Source organism: Mobula hypostoma, chromosome 5 (assembly GCF_963921235.1).
Source record: "Mobula hypostoma chromosome 5, sMobHyp1.1, whole genome shotgun sequence".
Lineage (NCBI taxonomy): Eukaryota > Metazoa > Chordata > Chondrichthyes > Myliobatiformes > Myliobatidae > Mobula > Mobula hypostoma.
The window spans coordinates 154,070,146-154,084,689 of record NC_086101.1 but is presented as its reverse complement, the minus strand read 5'-3'; the positions used below and the strand labels follow the sequence as shown (position 1 = coordinate 154,084,689).

The following is a 14,544-nucleotide window of genomic DNA, read 5'->3' as shown; positions in this document are numbered from 1 at the left end:
GACCTAATGAACAAAGAGATTTTAAGGAAGCTTTTAAAACCGAAAGCAAGGAGATAAACTAGTGCACGTGTATTTAAAGAACACACAGTTAAAGCAATTATGGCTGGATGAAATGAAACTATTGTTCTAAACAGCAGAAAACACAAAAAGATATATATGCTAACTAATGGGAATTAGTAGATTCTTTACATACTGACCGGGAATCTAGCAGAAGCCTCTGAAATTTATGGTTTATTTCTTACAAAATACATGAAAAGAAATTGAATTCTCAAGAGACATCACATGACAAACGTTGTCAACACCATCATGTGTGCACAGCATGAATGTACCATTCTTCACTCCCTTACTGTATTATTTCAGGCCAATAATTTTTAAAAAAACACATTTGCACAAATAGTAAAGCTTTCAAAGTAAAATCCTAGATGTTGAAAGTGCTCATGCATCAAATTTATGCAAAATGAAAGCCATTTTCAAAGTCCTGGCTGTGATAAAACAAATGTTCTACCAATATCTTAACTGCTTAATTTCTCAGGGGTATTGTGTGAATGAATCTAACAATAAGCACATCAGTACATGAGCATCTAGGCACACGAACTACCACGCTACAGTACTCTTCCCTTACTGGAGATCCAAGACTTTTGAAAGAACGGTGATTTGATTAAGTTTATTGATGAGGAAAAGCTCCACCAAGTTAAATACTCTGTAAAACAACCTGAAGAAACGTGTTTTTTTCTCCCTTCAGGTAAGAAAATAATACCATTTCCCAATTAAAACTGGGAGCCAATGTATTAAAAAAACCCTCAAACTCAATTAATTCTTAAAGTCAGTCATGATGATTCCAGGAAAAGGATAGTTGTGCTCCAGCCCAAGAAAACCTAGTTTAAATTTGGCATTTTCAGAACATTAATATATTTTATAATGGTGTAATTTTATGCATAATGTATAACTTACAGTATATTCAGTGTGCTTTTTGTTCCTGCATGCCTGAGATATTACTGAAAATAAGTTTTTCATTGTACCTGTATCTCACTGTACTTGTGACTATGACAATAAGCTCAGCTTGACTCGACAAATTCTTCTTTCTCTTTTTTGAGTTTTGCTCTTCAATAAATTTTCTCTCTGCCTCTTTGATTTTCTCCATCTTGTCTTACTGCTGTTGACCTGATCTGAGCCCACTGTTGACAGTGTACAAATGTGCTGTATCAGGTTAGGGAATTGGGACATTCGAAGACCCCTTCACCCTGGAAAGGAAGATTCTCTGTTTGGATATCTGATGCTGCTACTGTAAATCTGTTCATTAAGTTACATAATGAATGACAGACCATCCCATTTGTGGGAAGGGGGCAATCAAAAAAATTAGAACACTCGCTCTTACTTTAATGAAGTCATACTCAAGTTAGAGGTTTGGGGTCTCCGAGTTATCAACAAGTCAGGACAAAACATAAAACAAAGTGGTAAACTTATCAAATGAGAACAAACTCAGAATAACCACTCGGGAAATTAAAAACACTAATTTAATGGAAAGGTAAATGTCAGCCAGACTTATAGAAGAAGCCCAGAGCAACAGCTTTCATTTGAACAAATGAAACATTTGTTGACATTCCACAGAACACACTGTTCTAAAATTAGCTTCATCTGTTGTTTTTACTTGCAATTTACAACAACACAATGCTGCAAATATTCTATCTTTATTTTACCTTACATATCTTGACATTACTTTCAATCCTTAATTACATATTTGTCTTCAAATGAATTGATTCAGCTTCCTCATCTTTCTTTCCAGTTCAGTGAATTTACAGCATCATAGGTCTACAGGGTAGTGAAGAAGGCTTTTGGCATGCTAGACTTTGTCAGTCAAGGCATTGAATATACAAGTTGGGCTGTTATATTGCAGTTGTACTACATGTTGGTGAGGCTGCATTTGAAATATTGTGTTTAGTTTTGCTTTTCCTGCTATAGGAAAGATGGCATTAAGCTGGAAGAAGTGCAGAGATTTACAAAGGTTATCACCATGACTCATGGCTCAGGGGTATGGGAAGAGGTTGAGCATCTTGAGATGTTTTTCCATTAGAGCACAGGAGAATGAAGGTATAAAATTTATAAAGGGCACAGATAAGTCAATACACACAGTCATTTTCCCCAAGGTTAGGGAATCAAGAAATAGAGAGCAGAGATTTAAGGTGAGATGAGAGGAGAGAGATTTAGTGGGAAGCTGAAGGGTAACTTCCTCACACAGAGAGTGGTCAATCTATGGAATGAGCTGCCAGACAAAGTAGTTGAGGCAGGTACATTACAGTACCTAAAAGATACTTGGATAGATAAGTAAGAAATGTTTAGATGGATATGGGCAAAACACAAACAAATGGGACTATCTTAGATAGGAACCAGTCTGCACTGAGCCAATGCGCCTGCTTCCATACTATTATGACAATATGACTACCTTTATACAACTAGACTGGAAGTTCATGGTAGCTTTGTAATCTCTGCAAAGTGTCCAGAACATTCAGCATATCATCACTCGGCTTTTTCCCTGAGATTTAGGAGACCCCACTGTGATACTTTGTTGCCTACCATGATCAGATGGTAAAACCATTTTCAGATTTGTACACATTACCAACAAGTTACTTGGGAATACAGCTCATATTTACTACTGAGCATGACTTGCTAGAAACAGAACAACTACCAAAAGATATCTCCCTAGACTATGATCTTTCTGTTTCAGACGGGAATCATCCTAAAGGTGCTATTGGAAACAGTGCTGTATGTGATGGGAATAAGCTTTAAGGAACAAGCCAGCTCAGATAATCTTAAGGGTTATCACATTCACTAAACAGCAGCAGCTGTTGGAATGGAAATTGGGTTTCGATTCCTGCTGCTGCTCCGAAGGAGTTTGTACGGTCTCCCCATGACCATGGGCTTCTTCTGGGTGCTGCAGCTCCCTCCCACGTTCCAATGATGTACATTTAGAGTTAATGAGCTGTTGGCTGGAAATGTGGTGACACTCGCAGGCTGCCCTAGCACAATTCTCACTCATTTGATATAAATGAAGAATTTCATTGTACATTTCCATGTTTTGATGTATATGACAAATAAAGCTAACCTTAATTTTTATCTTCACTTTCCTGAATTGTCTGATAACCATGCGACTACATTAAGGAGTGGTAGATAGACTGAAAATTAAGAGAACCAAAGAATCACTCTTTGATGCTGCTTCTGATTGCTATCTAGTCACCTTGTTGTCAAGTACATGTCAGAAACAGAACTGACCTTGATTCTGACATAACTATGTGAGGCACCAGTTTTCATATAAGTTACTGAACAAACAGATTAACTATTTCTCTCTCTCTCCACAGATGCTGCCCAACCTGCTGAGCATTTTAATTTTGTTTTGGATTTGCAGAATCTGTAGCACTTCTGATTTCAGTACCCACCATATAATAGATAATCTTGCAGACATCTCCAGGAGAATTCATCCTCATTTGTCTCATGTACAACATCTCTTTGAATCTCTAAATCAGGGGTTCTCAACGTTTTTTGCACCACGGACCGGTTTAATATTGACAATATTCTTGCGGACCGGCTGACTGGGGGAGGGGGTGTTCAAATTCAACAGTGGGCGTGACAGGGAATGAGGAAAGGTGCACCTGACTCATATCGTTTCACTTCACCAAATCATATTGTTTCCTCGCGGCCCAGTAGCACATGCTCTGCAGCCCGGTACCGGTCCGCGGCCCAGTGCCTGGGGACCACTGCTCTTGGTCCAATTCCAGTCATCCGGCCCTTATCTACTGCACTGCAGAAAACTCCGTTGTCTTACCATTTAGCTGAATAACAAAACTACTGCATTTTTATCATCTACTGCTGTTGATTCAAATTCCAGCTCCTGCTCTTTCTAACCCAACTCCTTGTTTCTGCTTAGTTTTTATTCTGCCCTGTTCCATCCAAGGAGGAATTGTGCTCATGTTTAAATACCTTTTTATTAAGTGCTTCAATTACCTGGCCTACTTCTGCTGGGCGAGAAGCATTTTTGCCTTCTCTAAATTCAACTGTTAGCTCTACAATTCCGTTAAACTGAACATTTTCAAGATCTCTTCATATTTTGATCTTCTCAGTGCTATTCCCTTGCAGCTGAACCTGGCGATTTCAACGTTTAGAACTGGAAATATTGGTTCTACTGGCCTGGGCATCAATACAAATGACCTTGATAAGCCTTGTGGTTTCATGCACTTCTTTGGATTTATCTCAACATCTATTCCCTGTATTTGTTGTCCTTAACGGCAATCTCTTCAGCCCACAGTGCTATTTATGTCACTTTATGCTTTGGGCTGTAAAACAACTCTTTACACATTTACCCTTGAAGGTAACTGATCAAGAAAATCTTCATAAACACTTTGACTGGCTTTCCATGGCGTTCCATCAAACCCCCAGTTCTGTTGACCAATGCTTTTTTTTTCTCTGGCAGGGACTGAGCACCAGCACTAGATGCAATCAGTTCCTTCATGTATTTTTCATTCACTGCACTCACGTTTTGCAGTAATATTTGTTACATTCACATCAACTCTAAGATGAACTTACTTATCCGAGTATCTTTAATCAGCACTTAAGTTTTCCTTTCAGCTGAACGGTCTGCTTTCAATAGCTTGCAGTCAAAGACAAGCTTTATGTGCATTTGATAAATACTGAAGTGAAAACTAAAGATTAATTGTATCAGAACCACCATTAATCAGCTTCTTCTGTTTCCTATTATAAGTTGCCACATATATTATCCATTTACAATTTCATCTGCAGACCTGCTGGGGAGATTGGAATGTGCAAACTCATTAGACCCACCGAGCACTTTCAGACATTCAACCAGTTCATAGTTAGTCTGTAACTTATTGCCACCTACTTGTGGCTTTGCAACCCTTTATACGTAGCTTGCAGACAGACATTGCCGTGGTTCACTAGCACCAGTCTTGTAATTATGAGCTGCTTTTTGACTTCAGGAGGAGGAAACCAGAAGTCCATGAGTCAGTCCAGATCGGAGGTGGAGAGGGTCAGCAACTTTAAATTCCTCACTGTAAACATTTTGGAGGACCTGTCCTGGTCTCAGTACATAATTACAATTATGAAGAAAGTGTGGCAGTGTCTCTACTTCCTCAGGAATTTGCAAAGATTCAGCATAACATCTAAAACCTTGACAAATTTCTATAGATGTGTAGAGTAGAGTATATTGACTGGCTGCACCACTGCCTGGTATGGAAGCACCAATGCCCTTAACTGGAAAATTCACAAAAATAGTGGATTTGGCCCAGTCCATCACAGGTTAAGCTCTTCTCCCACCATTGAGCACATCTACATGAAACTGTCACAAGGAAATAGCATCCATTATCAGGGACTCCAGCACACAGGTCATGCTCTTTTCCCGCTGCTGCCTTCAGGAAGAAAGTACAGTAGCCTCAGGACTCACACCACCAGGTTCAGGAAGTTATCACCCCATAACCATCAAGCTCTTGAACCAAAGGGGATAACTTCACTTGTTCCCTCAACCAATGGGCTCATTTTCAAGGACTCTTCATCTCACGTTCTCAAATATATTGCTTGCTTGCTTATTTATTTATCTATTTATTTACTTATTGTATTTGCAGTATGTTTTCTTTTGCATACTGCTTGATCGCCCAATTGGAGTGGTCTTCCACTGACTATTTTAAGGTTATTATTCTATTATGGATTTATTGAGTAGACCTGCAAGAAAATGAATCTCAAGGTTGGATATGGTGGCATATATGTACTTTGATAATAAATTTACTTTAACCTTTATACCTTACCTGTTCAAAGTCCAGCACACTCAGTTCAGCATTTTTAACTGACGGCATTTTCAGAGGTCTGGATCTTGGTAGCGACTTAATGGTATCTCTCAGTGGCCAGGTTTTAATTTTGATATCACGTTCCCTTCTATACAATTCTTGTTTGCTCCAGTCTTGGTAGAAAATTCTTATGCGCCTTTTCTTATACACCTTACCTGGATCATCTCTTATTCGTTTGTCCTGAAAGATTGATCATTCAGCCTAGTTTGTGTCAACTATCCTCATCGTTTAACGTAAGCAGTTGTGCTATTGTTTCTGTACCTTTTCCAAGACCCTTGTACACCCAATCTTAAGTGCAGTGCCCAGGACTGAACACAGAACCCTCAACAGGATATACTAAGCTTCATGAAATGAACATAATTATCATCTCTAGGTAGCTCAGCCTCCTTGAGATAAAGGATCAAGGTCAAAGGCAGGTTCACTGTCACGGGTGACAAGTATATGTATGCAGAAGTGCAATGAAAACTTGCAGCAGCATCACAAACCCATCATAAAAGCAGCATCATCAGGACAAAAGAAACAAATTAAACAGAAATTTTGCAGTTTTTGCTAGAAAGAATACAATTAGAACAAATTCCATAAGGTACAACATGGTTAAAGTGGTTATAATGTTGTTACACTGAGGCAGTGATTAGGGTTGTGCAGGTTAGTTCAAAAACTAAATGTTTGAAGGGGAATAAACTTGAACCTGGTTCAAGCTTCAGTACCTTCCTGCCTGATGGTAGCTGTGAGAGGATGGCATGGCCTGGGTGCTGGGGTTCTTTGGTGATAGATGTTACCTTTTTCCCAATGTGTACTCACAATAAATTCATCAAACACTTGAAGATTGTAAGAAGCATCCTTGCTACCTCAGTATAGCAACACTATGACTAGTTTAAACTATAATTGACTTTTTTGATTTAATGTGTTTTTATAGTATTTTGTATAACTTACACTTATGTTTTCTCATGAATGCTGTAAAGCTAAAGCAAATAAGATTTTCATTGCACCTTTGCATACATGTATGTGCATGTGATAATAAACTCAAGTTTGATTTTGACTTTGAAACACTTTCTGAAGGCCAAGGCAAATATCTGGCATACATTCTGCTTGGAATTGCAGTTTAAACTCTTAAAAGCACTTGAATGGTTTAATTTAGCTGCATTTTCCCACGTACCCGGCAATACCTGAATTGCAGACATTTATTTGTGGAATATTGCATGATTCTGAATATTTCATGATTGCAGTCTGGGTCCAGCTATGCAACATGAGACTGCTGCAATTCGATGAGAACCCAGGCTGGGGAATTTGCCCATAAAACTCAGATCAGTTTAGACCTTGTGGAGAAAAAGCAAAACTATTCAAGTGAACAGAAACAGCTGCGAAGGGCACATAGCAAATTAACTCCATTACACTAAAAAAAATTGTCTTCTAATTTGTTTTTTAATGTCTTTTAATTTTAAGTTCTAATTATATTTCAGTAGTTTGTGCTTTTTAACAATAGCTTTGGACTTTTCAATGCTTATTAAGGTTCTCTGAGCATTATTGGCTTCCTAACTTTGAACATAACATTCTTAATTCTGAAATGTGTAATTTTAAAGAGAACCTTCGAAAGTTTGGAATTTGTTATGGTAGAACATGCCTGTTTTGCTTAACGCAGTTTCAGCCTATGTGGTGGTTTTCACTTAACAGTTTATTTATTCCTTGGGTTTTTTCAAGTTCAGTTGGTGATATATATACTGAATTTGAGTCCAATTCCAATAATGGATCAGGATATAAGGTGGAGACAGAGCACCTAGTGAAATAATTTCATGAGCTTTCCTGCAATGTCACCAAAAGAGCTGTTCTTTAACTTCAAGGTGGTATACACACACACCCACACACACACACCCACCCCTGTTTACACCAATGGCGTTGAGAACAAAAGTTGAAAGATTTAATTTCTAGGAATGGACATCACGAATAGCCAGTTCTGGTCCAATGACATGAATTCTATGACCAAGACAGCATACTAAAGCACCACTACTTCCTCAGGAGGCTAAAGAGGTTTGGCATGTCACCTTTGACGTTCATCTTTTATCAAAATGGAATCAAAACCATTTTATGCAGATGTACCATGGATTGAGTTAACAACCTCTCCACCCAGGACTGCAAGAAACTGCAGACAGTGTAGACACAGCTCAGTACATCACGGAAAGCAGCCTTCCTTAACTCTGACTACACTTCTTGCTGCCTCTCAAAGCAGCTAACATAATCAAAGTCCCCATCCACCCTGAACATACACTCTTCTGCCCTATCCCACCAGGCAGGAGATACTAAAGCCTGCAAACACGTACTACCAGGTTTGAAAACAGCTTCTATCCTACCACTAAAGGCTACTGAAAGGTGTTCTGAATGATAAGATGGACTCTTGACCCAGTGATTGTCTTGCACCTTGCTGTCTGCCTACACTGTACTTTCTCTTTAACTGTTACAATCTGCATTCCACTAATGTCTGTCTTTGCAGTAACTCAGTGCACAGTTGTAAGGAAACAATATGTAGCATACAAAACAATATTTTTTGCTGTACCTCAGCACATGTTACAATATCAAATGTGAAAATTTAGAAACTTTTTTTTCATAGCTTTGACAGCCAGCTAAACCAGAGGGGTGGGGCTTATGTCTGTGCCAAGATTTTTTGTATGCTGGATAAGGCTCTCCATTCCCATGTTGCACCTCACCCCTAGCCCCTCCACATGACAACATTTTCAAAACTCAGCTGCACATATACTCTAACAATTAATGATTCTGTGGGATAGGTTTTCAGGTTTTTGCTGGGATAAGTATTGACTTCTTTGGTAAGCATCTGTCTGAATGGATAGAGAACAAATTGCATGCTAATAAAAACTAATAAAAACTTAAATTATGTATTTGTTCCGCATTTAAAATTCATGATTCCTTCCCTCAACCCACACCCCGCTCCCCCCCCCCCATCAATCAGGGAACATTACCAACATCTCATTCAGTACAACGTTCTCAACAATTTCTAACAAGTTCAAGTTTAATTGTTATTCAACCGTACATAAATACCCATGGAATACAGCCAATGAAACACTGTTCCTCTGGGACCAAAGTGCAAAACACAGTACCAATTGTCATACATAGTACAAGGAACATATAGCACATACAAGATAGCAAGCACTTATAAGATAACAATACAATACAGTCACACAAAAAAAATCATCCAAGCCCCCAAGTCCACGGATGTTGCAGCAGTCAGCACTTGAACACAATACTTGTCTTCTGCCAAACGAACACTGGGGGCAGCACCAGCTCCAGCTTGGAGGCCAGATAACACCACCTCCAGTGCTCTAGCAGAGCGCACAGACTCTGACGCCTCGCTGCTGTAAATAGACGACACTGCACCTTGAGGCCCAGTGCTCACTGCGACCGAGGGCATGCAGATCCCCCGCTGGCTGCCAATAAACCAGTGAATCAGACTTGCAGCATTCTACATTAACAATGCCTAACAGCGCCTTGCGTTCACAGGGAAAACAGCTAAGACGATCACTTGCTGTCACACTGCACACTGCCTTCATTCACCGACTCCTCTGATGCCTCTCTGATGCAGTCAGCAGCATGGTGTGCATCAAGTCTGCTTCCTTCAGTTTCTCCACCAATGAGCAACTCGCTGATGGGGTAGATCTGCAGTACTTTACATCCTTAAAATTACAGAGAGACATACAGGCATGCTCACCATGTCCATACCAACCTTCAATTATGTCTGCAGTGATCCCATTTACTCATGCTTGGTATGTATCTAATGTTCCTTTGATCTAATATACTTAATTCCTTGATATATATTTCAGAGGGCTTCCTTGACATATGCTATAGTCAGATTTCCATGACCAGTAACCGATAATGAGATAACTTAGAGGACACGAAAGTCAAAAATGGGCAGATAAGATGTCCGCAAAGATAAGGCATTAATGTTTCATGTTAGGTCTATTAATGGGCAGTGCTAACATCATACATCAGTATCATAGACACCAGAAGTCTGAGCCCAGAAAACATGAAAAATGTATTCCCATTCATATAAAATAAAGTATTTTGAAATTTGATTCAGCAATTTATTTTTAGGCATTGCTTATATGAAGACTTTAAGTGCTCAATATCAGTAGAAATATTTGAATTCATACATTAGTCATAATCAGGTTGAAAGGTGGATTCTAAAATATATCTAAATTTATAGATACACTCACTTTATCAAATGGATCTCCCAACAGTGTTACCAAACGAGTGGCAATTAATAATGAATTATGGACATTTTATTCCAGTGAACTTGTACCCACTACAGTTACAGAAATAATTATATTTGTATGCAAGTGGAAAGCACACAAGATAAAAGAATAATCTGAAAACCCACTTTGTACAGTGACATCGCAAGCTTTAAACCACAAGGATAGAGACAAAAATGACAAAGATGCAGAGCTTGGCCTTTTTAGTTTGCTTGCTTGTTGACAATAATTAATCATTAAAAGTAAAAATATTGTGAATTCCAGTAAGTAGATTCTGGTTAATCAGGACAGCTGCATATTTGGAACAACTCCTAAAGAATAAAAATCAAATCCAGAAAATAGCCTAGATTCCCTTTGTTTATTTGAGACACTATGCCGTTTAAATCTGGCAGGAGGCTGTTGCCGAACAGTTTTTAGCTAGTATCAGTCATATGTGCTTGTGTGGCCTTTAAGGCACTACACCGTGCTTAGAGCAAACAGTTTTAAAATAGCGTCAGTTGCACAAGCTTGTGTTATGTTATCCATTTGGGTTGATTGACCCTGATTCAAAAAGCATTTACTTTTGATAATTTTGTTTTTATTTTGACTTTTAAAAAAATTCAGACCCTTGCCAAGATGCCGGGGGAGACTCGACACCAGCCTAGGTGTCTGAGCTGATTGTTCATTTACAGTCAAAAGAACATGTCACTGAACACTAGATGAATTCCTCCATTGATAACTAATAGGAATTAAAACATAGTTTTATAGTACTGTGGTAGTATTGGTAGTGTTATAATTTGTTCAGTATTTCAGCTAAATACATGATTTGTACTCAGTTCAATAGTAGTTTGTCTTTTGTTTATTTTTTTTAACTATTTCCATGAAACTTTGGCTAATTGGAGCAGCCACTTAATTGGACAAAATTGTATTGTTCCTGATGTAATCCAATTAAACATAATCCACTGTATTTTGAATCAGAAGAAATAAAAATGGCTTGATTGGTAGCCCATGCAGATAACGTAGGAAAAAACCAAACTGTTATTAACAACTATTGTTTTAAAACTCCTTTCAGTCATCTAGAGTACCACACTGCTATCCTGAGGCCTTTGTTACTCAATTCAAAAAGAAAGTCTAATTGTATGTTATTGCTTTGTTGAAAAAGTATGACAACAATCACGATTTACAAGCATAACCAAGGGCACATTCTTAACATCCAGCTGCAGGAACAGAAGTGTTATCACTTCCCACAGGCTCATTCCCTTCACATTAGCTATTTGTTTCATTTACACTTGGGAGGAAAAAAGAGCAGGACCACAGGGAGATATTCTTAAAAGAAGAAAAACATGCTGAATGGTGTCCAGTGTTGTAGGATTCTATGAGTTAAGACTGCATAGCCTTTGCAAATTAAGATTATTAAACAGCCACTGTGCTGCACTAGAAAGGACAGAAAGATTATACCAGTTTTGTGCTTGATTCCACCCCACCTGGCAATCAGATAATATGAAGCCCAAGGCACTGTGTGCATGAGAACAGGCCTCACACAAAGGAACTTTCATTAGTGCCCTTCCTGCCATGACCTCCAGCTGCTCAGGACAGAAGAGGTTGAGCAAGAGAGGAGATTGGGTTGGAGCAGGTTTGTTGGGGTGGGAGGATAAACGGACACCACAGGGGAAGTGGGTGGAAACTCGGTCAGGAAAGTCACTGGGAGTGAAAGGTGGGGGAGATGATTCCCAGGGTGAGGAGATGGGGAGTGCAGAAGGTCTGAGGTCATGAGCAATGAAGAGGGGAGTGGTAAGGGTGCTGATGTGAGGGATGATGATGGATGCTTTTGACTTCCCAGCAATAGCTGAACAAGACAAGCTCTTTGCATAACCCTACAGTAGACTTCAACCACCACAACACCTCCCCCCCCACCAAGATTAGGGTCTGAATCAGTCCACAAGGCAGGCAATTTTTGTAGAATCATTTTGCACATATGACAGTGGGAGTGTTGTCTGCTGTATAATGTCATTCTGAACACTCAGCAGTCTGCTTTTGCATCAATGTCATACACACAAAGAGCCCACATCTAACCTGTGGTAGTGTGCAACCTTTGCACTATGTACCAGGCCATGTGAACAACTGGACTTTGTTAAAGAGTTCCAAACTAGATGCACTATGTGATGGAATTTCTAGGGCACGCCCTTGTCAACTATTAATGCATTCAACCACTTGTGACTGTGTATGAATTACAAGAGAAGTCTGGATTGCTTGTGTAAATTTACTTATGCTAGGAATTCATGGCAACTTGGCTAGCCTTTGTTTAATGCTTTGAGTTGTAAATCTTGTAGATTCCAGAATGAACGTGTCTTAACCTGGCAAGGATCACGGTTTCCATACATTTCTTGGTTGAAGATCATTGCTCTGATATGTTGCACTGATGCATACCATAACAAAGGTATCCTCAAGCCCTGCCTGTAACTGTGACCCATAATGTGGCACAGGGACATCCGATTAGTACTCTCTGGTAATACTCCATTGGATGGCTCACAGGCTGGAGCGGTATATCATGGGCACCAAATTTCCCAGCAACCAGGACATCTTCAAGGAGTGATGCCTCAGAAAGGCAACATCCAACATTAAAGACCCCCATCGCCTAGCACATGCCCTCTTCTCATTACTACCATCAGGGAGGAGGTACAGGAGCCGGAAGGCACACAGACAATGATTCAAGAATAGCTTCTTCCCCTCTACCATCAGATTTCTGATGGATGGTGAACCCATTAACACTACCTTGTTACTTTTTTTCTCTCTTTGTATTACTTAATTTAACTTCTTAAATATATTATATATTTACTGTCAGTTACAATTTTTATCATGAATTGCAAAGTACTTCTACTGCATAACAACAAATTTCTTGACATATGCCAGTGATATTAAACCTGATTCTGATTTCCAGATTCAGATACATTTTGTTGACTTTAAGGTTAAATAGTATTTGTGAACAGAAAAACAAAAGATTGATTGAAAATGCGAAATTGCAAAGGTGGCCCTTGGGGTCACATCACAGAACTTTGAGAATCAGAGTTTTCTCAAAAGATTTATATTGAAGTTTTTGGATCCATGTAAAATGTTTAAGGGTACTTTTGTCCTAAAATAATCATCCTGTTTATTTATTATCTGAAATAAACACAAGAGATCAAGTGGCTAATGCAATTTCTATAAAATGCCTCACATATCTATGAATGGTCTGAAGTTCAGGTCTAGTCTATAAATCATAAAGAGCATTTTCCATTTAAGGTTTTGAATACGTTACTGTACAAGTGGCCTCTGATCTCCATTGCTGTAAAATCATGGGAATTTCATTCTAATTCATTAACAAGCTTTTATATATTGCTAGACCAAGTACTTCACCACCCAAGCTCTATAGACATTTAAGAATTTAGAGTTACTAATTCTCCTACACATCTAGATTTCTAAATCTTCAAAGATCCACATTAAGTGTTCAATAATCATTTCAAAAACGTCATGAAAATTAATTCCAATGAATACAAATGCTTTAATAAAGAGCTCTGGAGAAGCTGCAATTTGCAAGAGTTAGTCATCACTAGTTTCAATTTTAATGAATTTAACTACTTTCTGTATAAATCTCTCACATGATGCTCAATGGCAACTTCCAAGGAATTAAAAAAATACAGTAGTTTATTAAAATACTGTCCAAGCCATTTCAACATGTAATCTAAATGTCCCCCATAATAAGCTTAACATAAGCATATGGAACATTTCTACCTGTGCATGCTCTACCTCTTGGGACCAAATTCAACAATTTCCGATAACTGCATTCCTCTATCCCATTCTGACGCAAAATCAGTCAGTTGAAATACCAGCTCAGTTCTTCCCTGACAACAGACACATTCTGATCTGACAAGCACTTCCCTCATTGTCTTTTATTTCAGATTTCCAGTATCTGGTCTGTTCTGCATCTCAATCCCAGCATTGTTCCTTCTCTCTCTCTACTGCTCTCATTCATCGCCCTCTATTTACATCTCCTCCAGGCAGAGCAATGGTGACTAACTTGTACTAATTAGCCTCTCTCAGATGGACAACTTTGCTGCCTCTGCCGTTGAATCCAGCCACAACACCTCTGGTGCAGTTGGCCTCAGTAAGACTGGAAAGGGAGAATAAGTCAGGACTGTCATTTAAGAACCAATTGACCTGATCACCTTCAGACTGAATGAGCACTCACACAGCTCCCTCTTCAAGATGAAGCTGTCGTTCTGACTCAAGCTTTACAGTAGGATCTTGGACTCAATGCATGAACAAATGAAATAGCAAGGAGAAGAAAAGGCCAAGAAAAGCCTCCAGCCTTCTCAGTAGTCTGTAACATCTCTTACATTCAACCATGTTTCATAATACTTTGCTCATTCTTTATGAAACAGTGTCATATATATAGTGATTTGACATCTGTATGCCTTGAAGGAAGA

At 38.9% G+C, this 14,544-nt stretch overlaps 1 protein-coding gene across 3 annotated transcripts in view; it reads right to left on the bottom strand.

Annotated features, from left to right (window-relative positions):
- The window catches only part of adgrl3.1 (adhesion G protein-coupled receptor L3.1), a 587,214-nt gene that overhangs the window by 140,623 nt on the left and 432,047 nt on the right, over positions 1-14,544 (bottom strand). The gene's annotated exons all lie outside the window — the stretch shown is intronic.